An 18,503-nucleotide genomic window follows, 5' to 3' on the forward strand; every position below is an offset into this window, starting at 1 on the left:
AAGTCAAGTTAGAAGGATTAACTTTTGTTTGCGAACAAGTTTAGAATTAACTAAACTATGTTTTAGTGATTACAAGTTTAAACCTTCGAATAAGATAGCTTTATATGTATGAATCGAATGATGTTATGAACATCATTACTACCTCAAGTTTTTTGGATAAAACTACTGGAAGTGAGAAAAATGGATCTAGCTTTAAAGGATCCTTGGATGGCTTGAAAGTTCTTGAAGCAGAATCATGACACGAAAACAGTTCAAGTAAGATTTTCACTCGAAATAAGATTGTTATAGTTGTAGAAATTGAATCAAAGTTTGAATATGAATATTACCTTGAATTAGAAATATAAACTACTATAAATAACAAAGGTTCCTTGATCTTAGATGATTACTTGGAAAGGATTAGAAAGCTTGGAAGTAGACTTGCAAACTTGGAAGTATTCTTGATTTTTATGAAACTATACTTATGGAATTTATGAAGAACACCTAGAACTTGAAGATGGAACTTGATAGAGATCAATTAGATGAAGAAAATTGAAGAATGAAAGTATTTGTAGGTGTTTTTGGTCGTTGGTATATGGATTAGATATAAAGGATATGTAATTTTGTTTTCATGTAAATAAGTCATGAATGATTACTAATATTTTTGTAATTTTATGAGATATTTCATGCTAGTTGCCAAATGATGGTTCCCACATGTGTTAGGTGACTCACATGGGCTGCTAATATCTGATCATTGGAGTGTATATACCAATATTACATACATCTAAAAGCTGTGTATTGTATGAGTACGAATACGGGTGCATACGAGTAGAATTGTTGATGAAACTGAACGAGGATGTAATTGTAAGCATTTTTGTTAAGTAGAAGTACTTTGATATGTGTCTTGTAGTCTTTCAAAAGTATAAGAATACATATCAAAACACAACATGTATATACATTCTAATGGAGTCGTTAAGTCTTCGTTAGTCGTTACATGTAAGTGTTGTTTTGAAACCTTTAAGTTAACGATCTCAATTAATGTTGTTAACCCAATGTTTATTATATCAAATGAGATATTAAATTATTATGTTATTATAATATTATGATGTATGAATATCTCTTAATATGATATATACATTAAAATATCGTTACAACGATAATCGTTACATATAAGTCTCGTTTCGTAATTCTTGAGTTAGTAGTCTTGTTTTTACATATGTAGTTCATTGTTAATACACTTAATGATATATTTAAATATCATTTTATCATGTTAAATATAGTGTATCAATATCTTAATATGATACATATGTATTTAGTAGACGTTATCATAACGATAATCGTTATATATATCATTTCGAGTTTCTTAACTTAGTAATCTCATTTCTTATGTATATCACACATTGTTAATATACTTAGTGAGATACTTACTCATCATAATCTCATGTCAACCATATATATATGTCTATATATACCACAACATGTAGTTTTTACAAATTTGTAACGTTCGTGAATCGCCGGTCAACTTGGGTGATCAATTGTCTATATGAAACTTATTTCATTTAATCAAGTCTTAACAAGTTTGATTGCTTAACACGTTGGAAACATTTAGTCATGTAAATATCAATCTCAATTAATATATATAAACATGGAAAAGTTCGGGTCACTACAAAATACGCATGTATTCTCAGCCCAAAAATATATATAAAAAGGGAGCTATGAAAACTCACCATACTGTATTTTGTAGTAAAAATACATATGACGATATTGAACAAGTATAGGGTTGGCCTCAGATTCATGAACCTATATCAGTTATGTATGTTAAAACATGTAATCACAATCCAACAACTTATATTTATATATATATATATATCCAATATATACTATATTACTTATTTTATTTTAGTAATATAATTGTTAATCCAAATGTTATAATAATAATAATAATTCTAATAATAATACTAATGATAGTTTAAAAAAAATGATAATTTTTAATAGTCATGATAATAATAATACTTATACTTATAATGATAATAATGTTAATGGTAATAATAATACTCATCTTTAATAATAATAATAATATGTGATAATAATAATAATAATAATAATAATAATAATAATAATAATAATAATAATAATAATAATAATAATAATAATAATAATAATAATAATAATAATAATAATAATAATAATAATAATAACAATAATGGTAATAGTAATACTACCTCAAAGAAGTAGCCCTTAAAAAAAGATGCCCAAGTCCGCGTTTGAACCCGCAACCTCCCACTAACCCGATAACAAACTAAACCAATGATCTGCTTATTGGTTTTCTGATTTAAATGGTACTTAAATTCTATTAACCCTTGTCTGTGAATCATCTTACTCTAATCATCTCATCATCATAACTTCTTTTATGTTTCATCACCATGTATCATTATCAATATACGTTATCAACGTACTCGTTCATCACCATGAAACCACCTTTATCATTTTCCTTTCACCATCATCACTAACATCGTTCATTATGATCATCAAGATCAATAAATCACGATTTATTATCATTTTAATATACTACTATCGTCATCAAATATCACTACCATCGTGATATCATCACCATTATCCTAAACTAACTCGTCTATCGAATTAAATCCCATCTATCCCGACTATCTTATCTATCTCCTCTATCTCTCATCATCTTCTCGTTCTTCCATCATCATGTGTCGGGTTTGGGTCACGTGATACACAGGAACTGAGCAGCAAGTATTTAGAACACTTTTAATGGCCCAACACACATAATCTTAATGGGCAACCATCAACTCACGGCCCAACAACAAAACAAAAGAATTCGGCCCAATATTAGCTCTCGGCCCAACTTAATATAAAGGCCTGCGGCCTACTTTAAAAAAAAATCTTTTACAGGCTTGTTATTATTAGCAAGGATAACCTTGGTCCACCACTTGGAATTTTTCTACTTTGTAATTGTCGGTAATCAGGAAAAAAAAACATGCGAACTTTTTCATCATCATATCATTTATCATTCTTTTTTTGTTTCATCCATGAACTCCCCTTCTCATGGCTTCATTATGTAACATAAAAAGTAGGAGAGTAGCAGTAAAAATTCCTCGATGATGGTGGTGTCGTGAACAGCAAACAACAAAAAAAAATTGTTTTGATGTAGGTGCGGTGGTGGCGATTTTGGGTGTAACTAGTGGTGGTTTCGGGCTGCATAATAGCCGACTTGGGTGGCTTTTTGGCTGCAGCAAGGTAGCTTGTTCAGATGGTGATTTCATCGTGCAACAAAAAAAAAATGATAGAAAGAGAGGTGTAGAGAGAGAGGAGAAATAGATGACGGTTTAAAATGGCGAGAACAAAGTGGTGATGGTGGTTTATAGTTCGTGAAGGTGGTTATTTATGATGGCGTGGAGATGGTTCGGGGTGGTGACCGTGGTGGTCGTGAGGTGGTGCCGGAGGTCGAAAGGTTTGGAGAATAGTGAGCTAAGAGTGGTGTTAGAAACAGATACAACAAATCACAAGTGGGCTCCTTGTTTGGTTCAAGCTTGGTATTGGTCGAAGTGTTGTTAGTAATTTATTTATGTATGAGCGATCAATAGCAAGTGATCTAGTTAAAGAACGAATTGAAGTAGTTAGGGAAAGAATTAGTTGATTAGATGAAAGGTGCAAGTGGGTTTGCAGTGTATGTATAATATATATAATATCATAAAGTTAATCTATTAATTACTAATAATAATATAATAATATCCTTATAATCAACATGCGAAAATGAAAAGAATGATACAGTTTAGCAGCCGGACTCTTGTCCTATTATCAAATCATGGAGTATTATATCGTGTCTATTGCTAAAAAGTTACGGATAAAAATTATTCAGAAAAATCTCATATTTTTAAATTAAATACATTTATTTATATTGGTCATTATAGTATAAAGTTTGATAATTAACTATTAAATAAAAATTACATTAATTATTCACTCTCAACCCCAAGTAAAATATAAAAAGTTTTAAAATTTATCAAATGACTTCTAAATGTGTTATTAATAAGCCTATAATTTATAAAACTCATTTTTGGATTACCGTTTATTTTAAAATCACATAAGTTCCTTTTTAACTCGCTTACTAACAATCGAATGAAAATTGAGCGTTACATTTTGCTTACTAAATAACTTCGAAATTACAAAATATATATTATATATACTTTATTTATATATTGATACTTTTTATATATTATTATTATTATTACAAAATTAATTATAACAATTACGATATATACTATTTCATATTATTATATACAATATATATATATATATATATATATATATATATATATATATATATATATATATATATATATATATATATATGCATATCCATTTACGAGCAATCGTATCGTGATTCGTTGGGAATACTTAAAGGTTAAATGAATTCATGTAAACAGTTCAAAATTTTTGAGACTCAACTTTACAGACTTTACTTATCTTGTCAAAATCATATAAGATTTAAGTTTAAATTTGATCAAAATTTCCGGGTCGTCACATGTATCTTTATTCATAATGCTATAACTGCTTTCAGAAATGAAAATATTCTTGTTTCAGGTAAACATAGTGAATACATATGGTACGCTTTTTGAAGGTAAAGATGAATACTCCGGTGCTATTTAACAATCCATTTACGGCACCAATAACAAATTGGTTAGTGAGGTTGGCTAATCCCTTAAATGCCAGAATCTACGTATACTATGAGGCAGTATGGATACCTCTTCCTAAACCAGCACAACAAGAACCTGTTGAACCAGCTGAGGTTCCAGCCCCACAGGTTGTAGAAGAACCCGTAGCTCAACCCAGACCAGCTTCCACCTCACTTATGATTAACCTGAAACGCCATAGGGTTATCCGACCTACTCAACCTGTGAGGATTAGAGAGCCTAGTCTACTTAGGATTGAACCTACCCTATCAACTACACCAGAGGGGAGTGACATTGATTCATCAACAACTGAGTCATCTCCAGAACTAACGAAGAAGAGGACATGATATATTCCTGATGAGATGATTCATACTCTGCCAACCCAACGCGTAACTAGATCTAAGACTTCGACTCCTATTATTTGCCAAACAGTTACTACAAGCATTGGTGATACGTATCAAGAATTAGAGCCAACTAGGTCACCTTCACCCATCTCCGTATCACATCCATTAATAACAGTAAGCCTATACTAAATGAGGCTTCGGCATCGGTAGGAAAGAGAGCTGAAAGCACGGATGGTAAAAAGACCAATCAGCGCATCCAACTTAATCAGGATTTAAGATTAAATCTCACCAGCAAAGGTGCTTCGGCATCTCAAAAGGAAGTAAAGTATTCCTCTGCAGTAAAGTCTGTGTTGACTCAATCGATTGAGGAAACTCAATCATTGAAGTCCAGAACGACAGAAAAACCTTAAAAAGGCACCCTGCATATTGGCTGGAAATCGTCTTGATATACTTCATCCTTGTGATGATGTATTGCCTTAATGTCAAACATGGCCTGGAGGTCCGGCTTATCTTGATGAGGGAGATCTACCGCGTCCCATGGAAATGAATCAACCTGACATTCCTTCGGGAAATTTATAAGACTTCCAGCAGACCGTTCCTTTGGTTCTAGAAATTGATCCATTGGTTCAAACCACTTCTCATTCGGATCTAGAATATCAAAATCTAAATGTTGAGTCTTTAACCTAAAGAGATGTGCCACCTCATGGTACATTGATGACTTCAGGAGTTGGGGATGATATCTCTGCGAGAGCTAAAAAGACAGGTAGTTCTTCTACTCTGTCAGAGTCCCATGAGATCAAAGTCATGGAGGCGGATGATTTTAAAGAATCTGCGCCGGTGAAACTCTGGTTGTTACCCAACCTCCATCAGAAGGGACAATCTGACTAGTAGTACGTATCTCCCGACATATAAAAATAATACCGTACTTTTATCCTTACCTGCCCTCACGGAAAGTCAAACACTTCCACCGACATTACCTTCATCATCTGTGGCGGCTCCACCTGGTTACACTGTTGTTTCATGACCTGGGTCACCTTCTCGGACATCTTCGAATTTTGGTTTTCAATATCTCTCTAATAATGAGCCGGAGGCATTATATCTTGCTGGATTTTCTAAGCAAACAGATCTCGACGAAGTTTATGAGACGATGTTAATCTATATTGAACCAGCAAGAGTAGTTTTTCCTCTTTCTCCATGCAAGTCTCCCGGACCAATTCACATGCCTGACCATGATGATTTTATTCCTGACAACCATCATGAGAGGGAGAATAGATATGGTTATTATGGGTCCAGTGTATTTAAACGCTCAACTTATGAAGCTGGTTTGTCTGGTCAACATTGGGGAACTGACGATATAGTTGATATTTATGATTCTGAAAGTGATGAGGTTGAGAATATTCAACGTGACAGGTTTCTAGATGAACCAGTTAATCAGAGAGAAGGTGACTCAGGAATGTTAATGATTTTGGATATTGTTGAACAAACAGAGGATACGTCAGCACCAGAAGATAATCGTAATTTTGATAACATCGAGGACTTTTTGAAGGGGACGAGTGTTGTAAATGAATTTAATGAACATCAATTTGTCAACATTACATCTCCAACCGAGGAATTTGGGATACATTTCGAGAAGGAGATTTTCTCGAATGGTAAAATAGATACTATGCCACCTCCTAATCCTGATGTTCCTTTCCAAATATCAGAGATTATCCTTGATCGTGATGCTGCCTGTCAACTAAGTGATGATGAGGAGAAGCTGATTCTTTATTCACCATTCATTTTACAACAAGCTTACAAGATCTATGGTGATTCTAATCTCATCCTTGCAGCCTCAATGTGTGTTCATAATGCATGGAAATATCATAAGAAACCAGAATACCTTAGAGCTTATCTGAAGGTTTGAAACAAGTTTAAGTTGAATAATGAAGATAAACTTCAAGAACAACGAAATTCGGAGATTAAAAGCATGTGCAAAATTTTGATGATCAACAAGGATGGAGTGAAGATTCCACTTTTCTATGTGACGAGAATGGATGATGAGGACTATCAGTTCTCAGAGGCGGATTTTGATAATTTAAAGATGGACTACATTATCTTCATCTACAATTACTTAACTGATCTGAATGAATCTGCGACAATATATCATGCTACTGCAATGAAGGCGGTCTACAGGTTTATTCTTGATTCAATGAGATGGATGTCCGTTCATGATGTTCAGATGGGGTTGGAATCTAGACATAAAAAGATTGGAATCAAACAACCGAATAAAATGATTGATGGATTGCAATACATGTCCTTACTTGAAATTTCAGGAGATACTTAGACGGAACATTGATGTATGCTTTTAAATATTTAAAATGTACACTAATCAACAAATTCTATTCAACAGAAGATAGTGAGATAGTCAAATACATTCTCACAAGATTGAAAAGTCGTCTCAAAACAAGGGAGAATATAAGGAGATATGAGAGAATCGGAGGATTCAAATCAAAAGTACATTTTAGAGGAACAAAATTCCTTTAGATGTTTCAAATAGGATTACATTGTAACTTTCACATTTAATACTAAGAAGGAGATTGTTAGGACCCCGAAATGTATATAGTGTTAATGTGAAACAAGCCTAAATGATGGTTCTTTAGAAGAGGGCTATATAAGGAACCTTAGTAGTCCTAATTAGATAGCCATTGCATTGTAAACTAGTTTAAGAAGCCGTGGAATCTAATTTTACCGATTCTCTCTAATACCTAGTCTGTTCATACCTTATTGAGTCTAACTCAATCTTATCACATCTTCAATTCTCACTATGATCTAACCTATCATTTAATGATGAGACCCTTGACACATGAATATCAATGAATGTGAAGATTAACCATTAAGATTGGGTGAGAAAGTCAATCGGTCAAGATTGAATTTCTACGGATCTCTTGAAATCTATCCATAACAGTGGCTAAACTTAGTGAATCTAGGGAGCCTTGGATCCTGTATATAGCCCTTATCTAAAGGATTCTCCATAACACTAGGGAAACACATTTTACTCCTTCTCGGGGTTCTAACAATCTCCCCCTGAAGTGAGACGGGTTTCCAAAAACTAACTCCCTAGTAAAACATACAACATTACAAGGAAATAATCAACTATTGCTGACTAGCTCCCCACAAATGATGCAGGGCCGTTGATGAAGATCTTGAATCTTCACTTTAAATAAACAAATGAATTCGCATCTTTAACATTGTCTTGGTCAATCATTACGTTCCAACCTCTTCCTTTACATCCTCGAATTGTCGCGCTAACCATCTTCTTTAGACATTGTTTGAGCTTTGAACTTCATCGTGATATCTTTGTTTTTTCAACGGTCTTTGAGTTTGCACAGCAAAAATGCGCATTAACTTGACATTCATCGTCGCATCACTTCATGTTGTTGGAAAGATTTTGAAATCTTGGAATCTCCCTCTTCAAAGTACTTGGGCTTTCCTACCACTTAGAACGATTTTGAAATAAACATCTTCTAAATTAGCACGATTATCGGAAAATTGCTAAAGTCCCGGCTTTTGACTAAACCCCAATGGAGAAAGATCTTCTTCGAAATCACCTAGCTCCCCTAACACTTAACTTGATTAGTAAGCTCGAAAAACTTGAGAAACTCCCCCGAAATGTATGGGGCATACAACCAATCAAGTGTATACTCATCACATATATGATAGCCTCATTTATTCATATATTGTAGGTATCAATATAGTTAGCTTTGATCGTTGGCTCCTTCGAAGTTCCTAACGTCTCCAATACTCCCCCAAGGATGTGGAAGTCTCCAATATAGTTGGATTTTGTCTCTTTGAAGTCCGAGTCCAATACCGTATGCGTATTAAAGTCACAATGTTAAGTCCAAGTCCCATATTGAGGTATGGAAGTCATAATGTTAATTCCGAGTCCCATACCGAGTGTATGGAAGTCATAGTTGAATCACCATTTAACTTTGATTATGAAACGCTGTCGAATTCTAGAAACTCCCCTTGATTAGAAATGCCATCGTATGTGCACAAATTTCAATTTTAGAAACCTTTGAATGCTCAAAGATTGTAGGGGGAGAATAAACCAATCTTCATCTTTAACTCCCCATAAGATGCGAGCGTTCCTTTAAATTCTTCTTTGCTTCTTGTTGAATCAAACGATAACTCAAACATACTTACATCAACCATATCTATATCTCCCCCATAATGATGTTTGCATGAAATAAAAGCTTCATTGTTTAAATTGGTTGATGTAATCGGCAATTCCCCAAAATATCATAATAACATGTATGAGAAAAGCCGTGTGAATCCGAGCCTTGAAAGAATAAGAAAAATGTGCTTTGGAAGTCCAGATTCGGTAAAGGACCAATCCTGAAAATTCTGTTAAAAGTCAGGGGCCAAAACTGCCAAAATGTGGCTAAGATTCGGTCAGGGACTGCCCTTGCAAAATCCTTAAACCTTTCAGGGACGAAAAGTGAAAATATCCACCAGATTCAGTAATTGGACTGAAATTAGCTTATTAGGCTTGTCAGATTCGTTAGGTCCAGTAAGCAATTTTGTTGAGCCTTGTAGTTCGGTATGCCCAACAAGCTTGTATTCAAGTAACTAGATTCGGTAGATCCATCAAGAATGTAATGGGCTTCTAACTATAACCAAAACAAATAGTTAAGGCCACTAATAATGATTTACCGAATTAGGAATATGAACCGATTCAAACGTTTGATCTGTTAAACCGAGGCTTATACCGAATCACCGTCTACCAAAGCGCATACCGAAGCACATACCGGAGAATCATCAATACAGAGTTTCGAAGATGCAATACAAAATCGAGTTTAGATACCGAAGCTGCTTTTACCGAATTAGATTCGTAACCATCATCATCAAATATCTGCTACTACCGTCATGTTGATGAACATCAAATCATCGAATTAAAAATGCAAAATGATTTGAATTCATCCACTGGCTAGCGATTAAGAATAAATGAAGAGAAACTTTGTCCAAAACAACAACATGTAGCAAATTATTTGGAAGAACACAAAATCGCCATTGTCAAACTCGTATGAACACAAAAATGGTACTCGAATTTTAAAGGATGTTAACATATGATTCCTTTGTAAAATATACTTCAAATCATTTATAGAACCTTCGTAAGTCATCAATTTAACCTGAATCATCCTCCAATCCTTGAATTCGATCTCCATTGAAGACAGTTGACTTTTGAAACGATGCTTTGACTAGAAAATTTGAACACGATTCTTCATATTTGGATCTGTAAATATACAATTAGCTTGCGAAGAGATTCATAAAAACTCTGCAATTTTACAATTCTTGATTTCATTGCGAAACGATTCAGAGCACAAAACACTTTGACTTTTAGAAGAATGAAGAACTTGAGATCGAATCACATGAATCTATTAACGAGAGTTAGGAAACATGTAAGGATCATGTTTCTGTAAAGAAATTATGATGAGAAACATGAATGATGAGTTTTTATTTTTGGCTCCATGATGATGATGAACAAACACTGTAGTTGTATAAATCATGAATATGATTTTGTAATCTGTTAATCTGAAATGATAATGAATATAATATTTGATAATTAGAGACATGTTGGTGAATTTTTGAGTTTGTGTTTGAGATTTGATTTGAATATGTGTCGGTTTAAATGAAATTGTGTTTTTGATATGTGATTTAGATAATTATTGTGAGATTCGGTAATGTGTGAAAAGGATTCGGTCCAAAATTTTTTTGGAAATTTTTCGAATATTTTTGAAGATATTAATATCTTCATGATGAAGGTTTGAGGTTGAAGGTTTGAAGATGTATGTATTTGGTGTTTGGAGGTTTGAAGGTGAAGGAAAAACATTCATAATATACATAAGGATCTCCTTCTTATGATGAAGGCCAAAGCTCTTGATACCAGTTGATAGGACCCTTAACACATGAATATCAATGAATGTGAAGATTAACCATTAAGATTGAGAGAGAAAGTCAATCGGTCAAGATTGACTTCCACGGCTCTCTTGAAATCTCTACATAACAGTAGCTAAACTTAGTGAATCTAGGGAGCCTTGGATCCTTTATATAGCCCTTATCTAAAGGATCCTCCATAAGGCTAGGGAAACACGTTTTACTTCTTCTCGGGGTTCTAACAATCCTAACTCTTATTATTTAATCATTAAGCATATAAACACAAATCTTGATCATGGCAGAATCAAACTAAACAAATGATCATCACAGAAACATAATTATACAGTTATGGAAAAGTCTATAAACTACATAATTCGAAGCTCGAAGCCAGCGACTTTGATAGATCCAACTGGCGGCTAAGGGTCTGGAAGCCGGAGGCTTCATCTTATGATTTCAGCAATTTGCAGTTTTCGTCCAAGTTACCACCATGAACATTTAGTTCATGATAGAAGACAAATAAAAATCATAAAATAAAGACTTAGACATACTTAAAAATAAAGATGCGATAAAATAAAGATAGAATTACCTCAAAAGTTAAAGGTAAATTGAATAACTTGAATAATCTTGAATGCTTAAAGGATTTTACAATGAAAGAAACTTGAAATAAACCCTAAAACTAATAAAATTCGTAACTACAAACTATGAAAATTCTGCTCTCCCTAAACAACAAAATTAAGCATCTATTTATAGATTTCGAAAATCGCCACCTAAGTCAGCAGCTCAGGTTCTCTAGTCGGTGGCTAGGACCTAGTCGTTGACTTTTTCTTCAAGATTTACTTTATTTTCACGCTAAATTAACTTTAACCGTATTGTTGAGCCGGCGGCTTAGCTTCGCCAGCCGGGAGCTTGTGTGTCTTCCGGATTAAACTAAATCTTTTCCATATTTATCTTGAAATTGGTGTTTACATACAAGTAACTCTAGCTGGTAGCTCTGATGTATTTTTCTTGGTCAACAAGTTCTTCGATTTTTGACTTGAATTCTGGAACTTTCTAGAATTTCCCTGTAAAGCCGACGGCTTGGAGACCTTAGCCGGCGGCTAACCTTTGACTTTTTGAATTTTTGCTCTTTTTCTTCACTTTTTAACATGTTTTATCACATTTTCTAAACAAACGCATTAAAAGCATCTTTTTACAAGAATTGTTAACTTTTATCCAAAAAGGTGTTGAAAACTATATTTAAATAACAAGATAATGCGTAGAAAGCATGTATAAAATATGTATAATTCGAGCGTTATCAAAAAATCTAAGGAAGAATAAGATGGCTAGCATCAACATTAATCGACGGTATTGAATTAAAAACCGTCAAGATCTCTTCGAGCACGATATAGAGATAATGAAGCAATATATCCGTGAATTGGTTAGGGAAACAAAGAAATCATCTTCTGGTCCCAAATAGTTCTATGTTCACCAAATACAACATTTATGTTTTCGTATTTAGTTTTTTTTAGGATCTTTAGAATAGGCTATGCATATTTATTGTTCAAAATTCTTGTATGATGATATTTTATTCTCAGTTAATCTTAATAAAATCAAGAATTTCTTTATCATGATCTTGTCCTTCTCTCTTATAATATGTTGTTATGTGAATCTTACATGTTTAAATTACGTTGTAAATTTCTTCCAACAATTGTTTGAACTAACATCGACTTAACTATGTTTTGAAGAAACATGATTCGAGGATCAAACAGCGAAGGATATAGAAAAGTTACAATGACTAATGTGACGACCCGGAAATTTCTGACCAAATTTAAACTTCATTCTTATATGAATTCGACACGATAAGCAAAGTCTATAATGTTGAGTCTAAAAATGTCTGAAACTGTTTACATGAATGCAATTAACCTTTGACCAATTCCCGATGATTCACGAACAAGTGTTGCAATATATATATATATATATATATATATATATATATATATATATATATATATATATATATATATATATATATATATATATATATATAGGGGCAGGATCAATGGGGAAGTAACCAATCGGGGGGAAGCGGGGGGAAGCAAAATGTTTTTTTTTTCGTTTTTTTTGAATTTTTTTTTCCGGAATCAAGATTACTCAAAAATATGAACATTTAGAAGAGACACTTCGTGATGAATGTTATTATTTAGGCGGGAAAACGATCGACAAAAATAACATTCAAGATAATATTGTTCGTGAAGAATATATGAACGTTTTTTTTTCCATGTTTTGTGAAGTAAAATTTAGCTCGATTTAGAGTTTAGGGTTTAGGGTGTGGTGTTTTGGGTTTATTCCATAAACTCAAAATACCAAACCCTAAACCCTAAACCCTAAACCCTAAACTCTAAACCGTTCATGTTAAAAACTCATTCTAAATCCTAAATCTAAACCCTAAATCTAAACCCTAAACCCTAAATTTCTAAACCCTAATATCTAAATCCTATAAACCCTAATATCTAAACCCTAATATATAAACTCAAATAGCTAAAACCTCAAAATACGCTCGAAAAACACGATAATTGTTATATATTACTTCTTCGAGCGTTTTCCCGCCAAAATAAAAACATTTATCACAAAGTGTCTCTACTAAATGTTCATATGTTCATCTCATCTATAATGTTCGTGAACAAAGTTTTTTCAAAAAACGAAAAAAAAAAGTTTTTGCTTCCCCCCGCTTCCCCCCGAATGGTTACTTCCCTCTTGATCCTATATATATATATATATATATATATATATATATATATATATATATATATATATATATATATAGGTATTGAAAATAATAAAATATAAATGAATCATTAGAATTTAAAATGTAAAGTAATATATATATATATATATATATATATATATATATATATATATATATATATATATATATATATAGGGGCAGGATCAATGGGGAAGTAACCAATCGGGGGGAAGCGGGGGAAGCAAAATGTTTATTTTTTTCATTTTTTTTGAATTTTTTTTCCGGCATCAAGATCACACAAAAATATGAACATTTAGAAGAGACACTTCGTGATGAATGTTATTATTTAGGCGGGAAAACGATCGACAAAAATAACATTCAAGATAATATTGTTCGTGAAGAATATGAACGTTTTTTTTTCATGTTTTGTGAAGTAAAATTTAGCCCGATTTAGAGTTTAGGGTTTAGGGTTTAGGGTTTGGTGTTTTGGGTTTATTCCATAAACTCAAAACACCAAACCCTAAACCCAAAACCCTAAACCCTAAACTCTAAACCGTTCATGTTAAAAACTCATTCTAAATCCTAAATCTAAACCCTAAATCTAAACCCTAAACCCTAAATTTCTAAACCCTAATATCTAAACCCTAATATCTAAACCCTAATATATAAACCCAAATAGCTAAAACCTCAAAATACGCTCGAAAAACACGATAATTGTTATATATTACTTCTTCGAGCGTTTTCCCGCCAAAATAAAAACATTTATGACAAAGTGTCTATACTAAATGTTCATATTTTCATCTCATCTATAATGTTCGTGAAAAAAGTTTTTTCAAAAAATGAAAAAAAAAAAGTTTTTGCTTCCCCTCGCTTCCCCCCGAATGGTTACTTCCCTCTTGATCCTACCACTATATATATATATATATATATATATATATATATATATATATATATATATATATATATATATATATATATATATATATATAAATGTAGGTATTGAAAATAATAAAATATAAATGAATCATTAGAATTTAAAATGTAAAGTAACAATTAGAATAATTAAATTACTGTTGTTATATATATATATATATATATATATATATATATATATACATATATATATATATATATATAATATATGAATATTAACTACTCAGTAAAAGTCATCACATAATATAATACATAAATAATAAATGATATTGTATTTAATTACAAGTTTGAATATATATAATTGTTATATTAACATTATTATCATTATTTTCATTATCATTATTGTTAATATAAATACGTGTATTTTTAATATTAAACGATTCTAAAATAAAGTATATATATATATATATATATATATATATATATATATATATATATATATATATATCTATAAAATTTGAGATGTAAAAGTGATGATATTATTAATATTATTAATACCATTAATAATACCAATATTATTATAACCAATAAGATTATTATTATCATTTATGTTATTATTAACATTACTAGTAATTAAAATTATCATTTTTGTTAGTATTGATATTATCATATTATTATTTGTCTTTTATTATTATTAGAGTCTGTTAATAATATTATTATTAATAATATTATTATTAGTATTATTAATATTAGTAGTATTAATAAAATTATACTAGTTAATTATATAAAAATAGTAATTAGATATAAATAAATACAGATATATAATCAATATATATATACAGTTATACAAATACATATACATATATAAAATACAGAGATACATATATATAATTACATATACGATTAAATATTTATATAAATGATGTATATATGTTTATAAATACATATAATTATGTATTCTGTTTCCAATCTTTGTCAAACTGTGCTATAAATCAATTTCTGTCTGAAAACTGGTTCAACGAATTTAATTAAGTCATATTATCAAATAAATCCGTACAAATCAATATCAATTTATAGTTTTATTTTATCTCAAGTATTTCCTGTTTGAAAATAAAGGTGTCGACTAATTTTTGCTTTACAATCAAATCAATTCCAGTTGTAAATGAGGTTAATTGATATTACATTATCAACTACCATTTACAAATACCCTTTACAGTTTCCAAATTGATGAATTTAAATCAAAAATAGCAAGAACACAGACATTTACCCTGTTCGTGTTAAATTTTTTAAATGGTTCGATTTCAAATAAATTGTCAAAATGTAAAAGTGCAGTTTTGTTAGAAATCATTTAGCCAAACTATCTGCAAAATTACACGTCCCAATTCCCTCTATCGAGTTCAAATTTTGGAGTCAAAGTTTCAATTTCAAAAGTCAAACGAAGTGTTCATCGAGGAATTTGAGTTCGTTTTCATGTTTCAGATTAAATTAAGGATTCATATAGGTTATATGAATGATTTAGAACCTTTTTCAAGTTGTAATTATAGTCTAAAACGTACCAAAATTTTGAATTTGATTTTGAGTTTATAACGGGTTCTTCATAACTGTAGCTGCTTCTTTTTAATTATTCTGTTTGTTTTTAATTGATAAAAACAACCATTATGATTCGTTTCTTTTTCAATTACAAGTGTTAAAACAATCAATTAAACCCGATGTTAGTATATTTAATCTCTGGTCGATTAGTTATCTAATGAAGAAGAAGAACAGGTTATTAAATGGGTTTTAAATATTTTCTTGAGTTATAAAACAAAAAAAAGTATGGGATGGAGGGATGGTTTGCTGGGTTGTCGGGTTAGCGAGAGGTTATGGGTTTGAGCCTGGGCGATGACAATATTTTTTTTAAACTCTTCCTTTAAGGGTAGTCTCATTTTTATTTTATTGTTATTATTATTATTATTATTATTATTATTATTATTATTATTATTATTATTATTATTTTATTATGATCATTATTATTGTTATAATTATTATTATGATTGTTATTATTAGTAATATAGTAATTATTATTACTACCATAGTTGCAAGTATTATAAGTATTACTAATATTATTATTATTATTATTATTATTATTACTAATTGTTATGAATATTATTATTATTATTATTATTATTATTATTATTATTATTATTATTATTAAGTATTAGAATTATAATTATTATTAGTATTATTATGATTATGTATTACGAACATTAGTTATTAGTATTATCATTATCATTATTACTAATACAAGTATTAGTAACATTGATAAATTTTATTATATTATTAATAAAAGTATTATTATTAAGATTACCACTAGTAATAAAATTGTTATAATAATAATTATTATTATTATTAAGTATTAGGTATTATTATCAAAATTATTATTTTCATTACCAGTACTATTAAATTATTCATTTTATTAAAGATTACTAATATTATCATTAATGTGAGATTTATTATAAAAACTATCGTTAATATTATCATTTATAGAATTATTAATACTATTCTCATTATTATTAATATTAGTACTATCATTATTATTATTGTTATCACTTAAAATATTATCTTAGTATTAATAAAAAAATGATATTTATATATAAATATATTAATACATATAACATAACAAAATTTAATATTTTTATGTACAAAATGAATATACGAAACATATGTATATTAATAATATAAAAAGGATATAACTAATATATTTATATATATATTTATTCGATTACAACTATGTATATTAATAAATATACAAATGATATAGGTTCGTGAATCCGAGATCAACCCTACACTTGCTCAATGTCGTCATATGTATTTTTACTACAAAATACAATATGGCGAGTTTCATTTACTCCCTTTTATATATATTTTTGGGACTGAGAATACATACGCTGCTTTATAAATGTTTTACGAAATAGACACAAGTAATCGAAACTACATTCTATGGTTGGATTATCGAAATTAAATATGCCCCTTATTAGCTTGGTAGCCTAAGAATTAGGGAAATGGTCCCTAATTGACGTGAATCCTAAAGATAGATCTATGGACCTTGACACGTCCCATTCGGGTTACGAATGCTTTAGTACTTCGATTATCATGTCCGATGAGAGTCCCAGAATGAAGGGGATATTCTATATGCATCCTGTTAGTTCGGTTATCAAGCGTTCACCATATGAATGATTTTTATCTCTATGCAGTTTGTGAAATGCCTGATATGAGATGTATATTGGAAACGAAAATCTTGTGGTCTATTAAAATTATGGAAATGATCAATTATGATAAACTAATGAACTCACCAACTTTTTGGTTGACACTTTAAAGTATGTTTATTCTCAGGATTGAAAGGAATCTTCCGTTGTGCATTTACTCAATTTAAAGATATTACTTGGAGTCATTCATGGTATATTTCAAAAGATGTTTCATTCAAGCCATTGAGTTCAGTAAAGATTATGATTAAGTAAATGACAGATTAGATCCTTTATAGTTGGATATTATGAAATGGTATGCATGCCTGTTAACTTTCGATATAATGAAAGTTTGTCTTTTAAAACGAATGCAATGTTTGTAAAATGTATCATATAGAGGTCAAATACCTCGCAATGTAATCATATGTTATTGTATTCTTTCTTATGGATTAGGACGGGTCTTTACTTGTGGTATCAGAGCGGTGGTCTTAACAAACCAGGTCTGCATTAGTGTGGCTAACTGATAGTCGTTAGGATGCATTAGTGAGTCTAGACTTCAACCATGTCTGCATGTCAAAAAGTTTTGCTTATCATTTATGGTCGGAAATTGCCTGCTTATCATTCCTAGTCTAGACACATCTTATTACATTGATTGCATGAATAGTGTATAGACAAAATTCATATCTTAGCATATCTGCTAATTCATATCTTAGCATATCTGCTAATTCATATCTTAGCATATCTTTTATTGTAAAGT

The sequence above is a fragment of the Rutidosis leptorrhynchoides genome, chromosome 2 (genome assembly GCF_046630445.1).
Source record: "Rutidosis leptorrhynchoides isolate AG116_Rl617_1_P2 chromosome 2, CSIRO_AGI_Rlap_v1, whole genome shotgun sequence".
NCBI classification, from domain to species: Eukaryota; Viridiplantae; Streptophyta; class Magnoliopsida; order Asterales; family Asteraceae; genus Rutidosis; species Rutidosis leptorrhynchoides.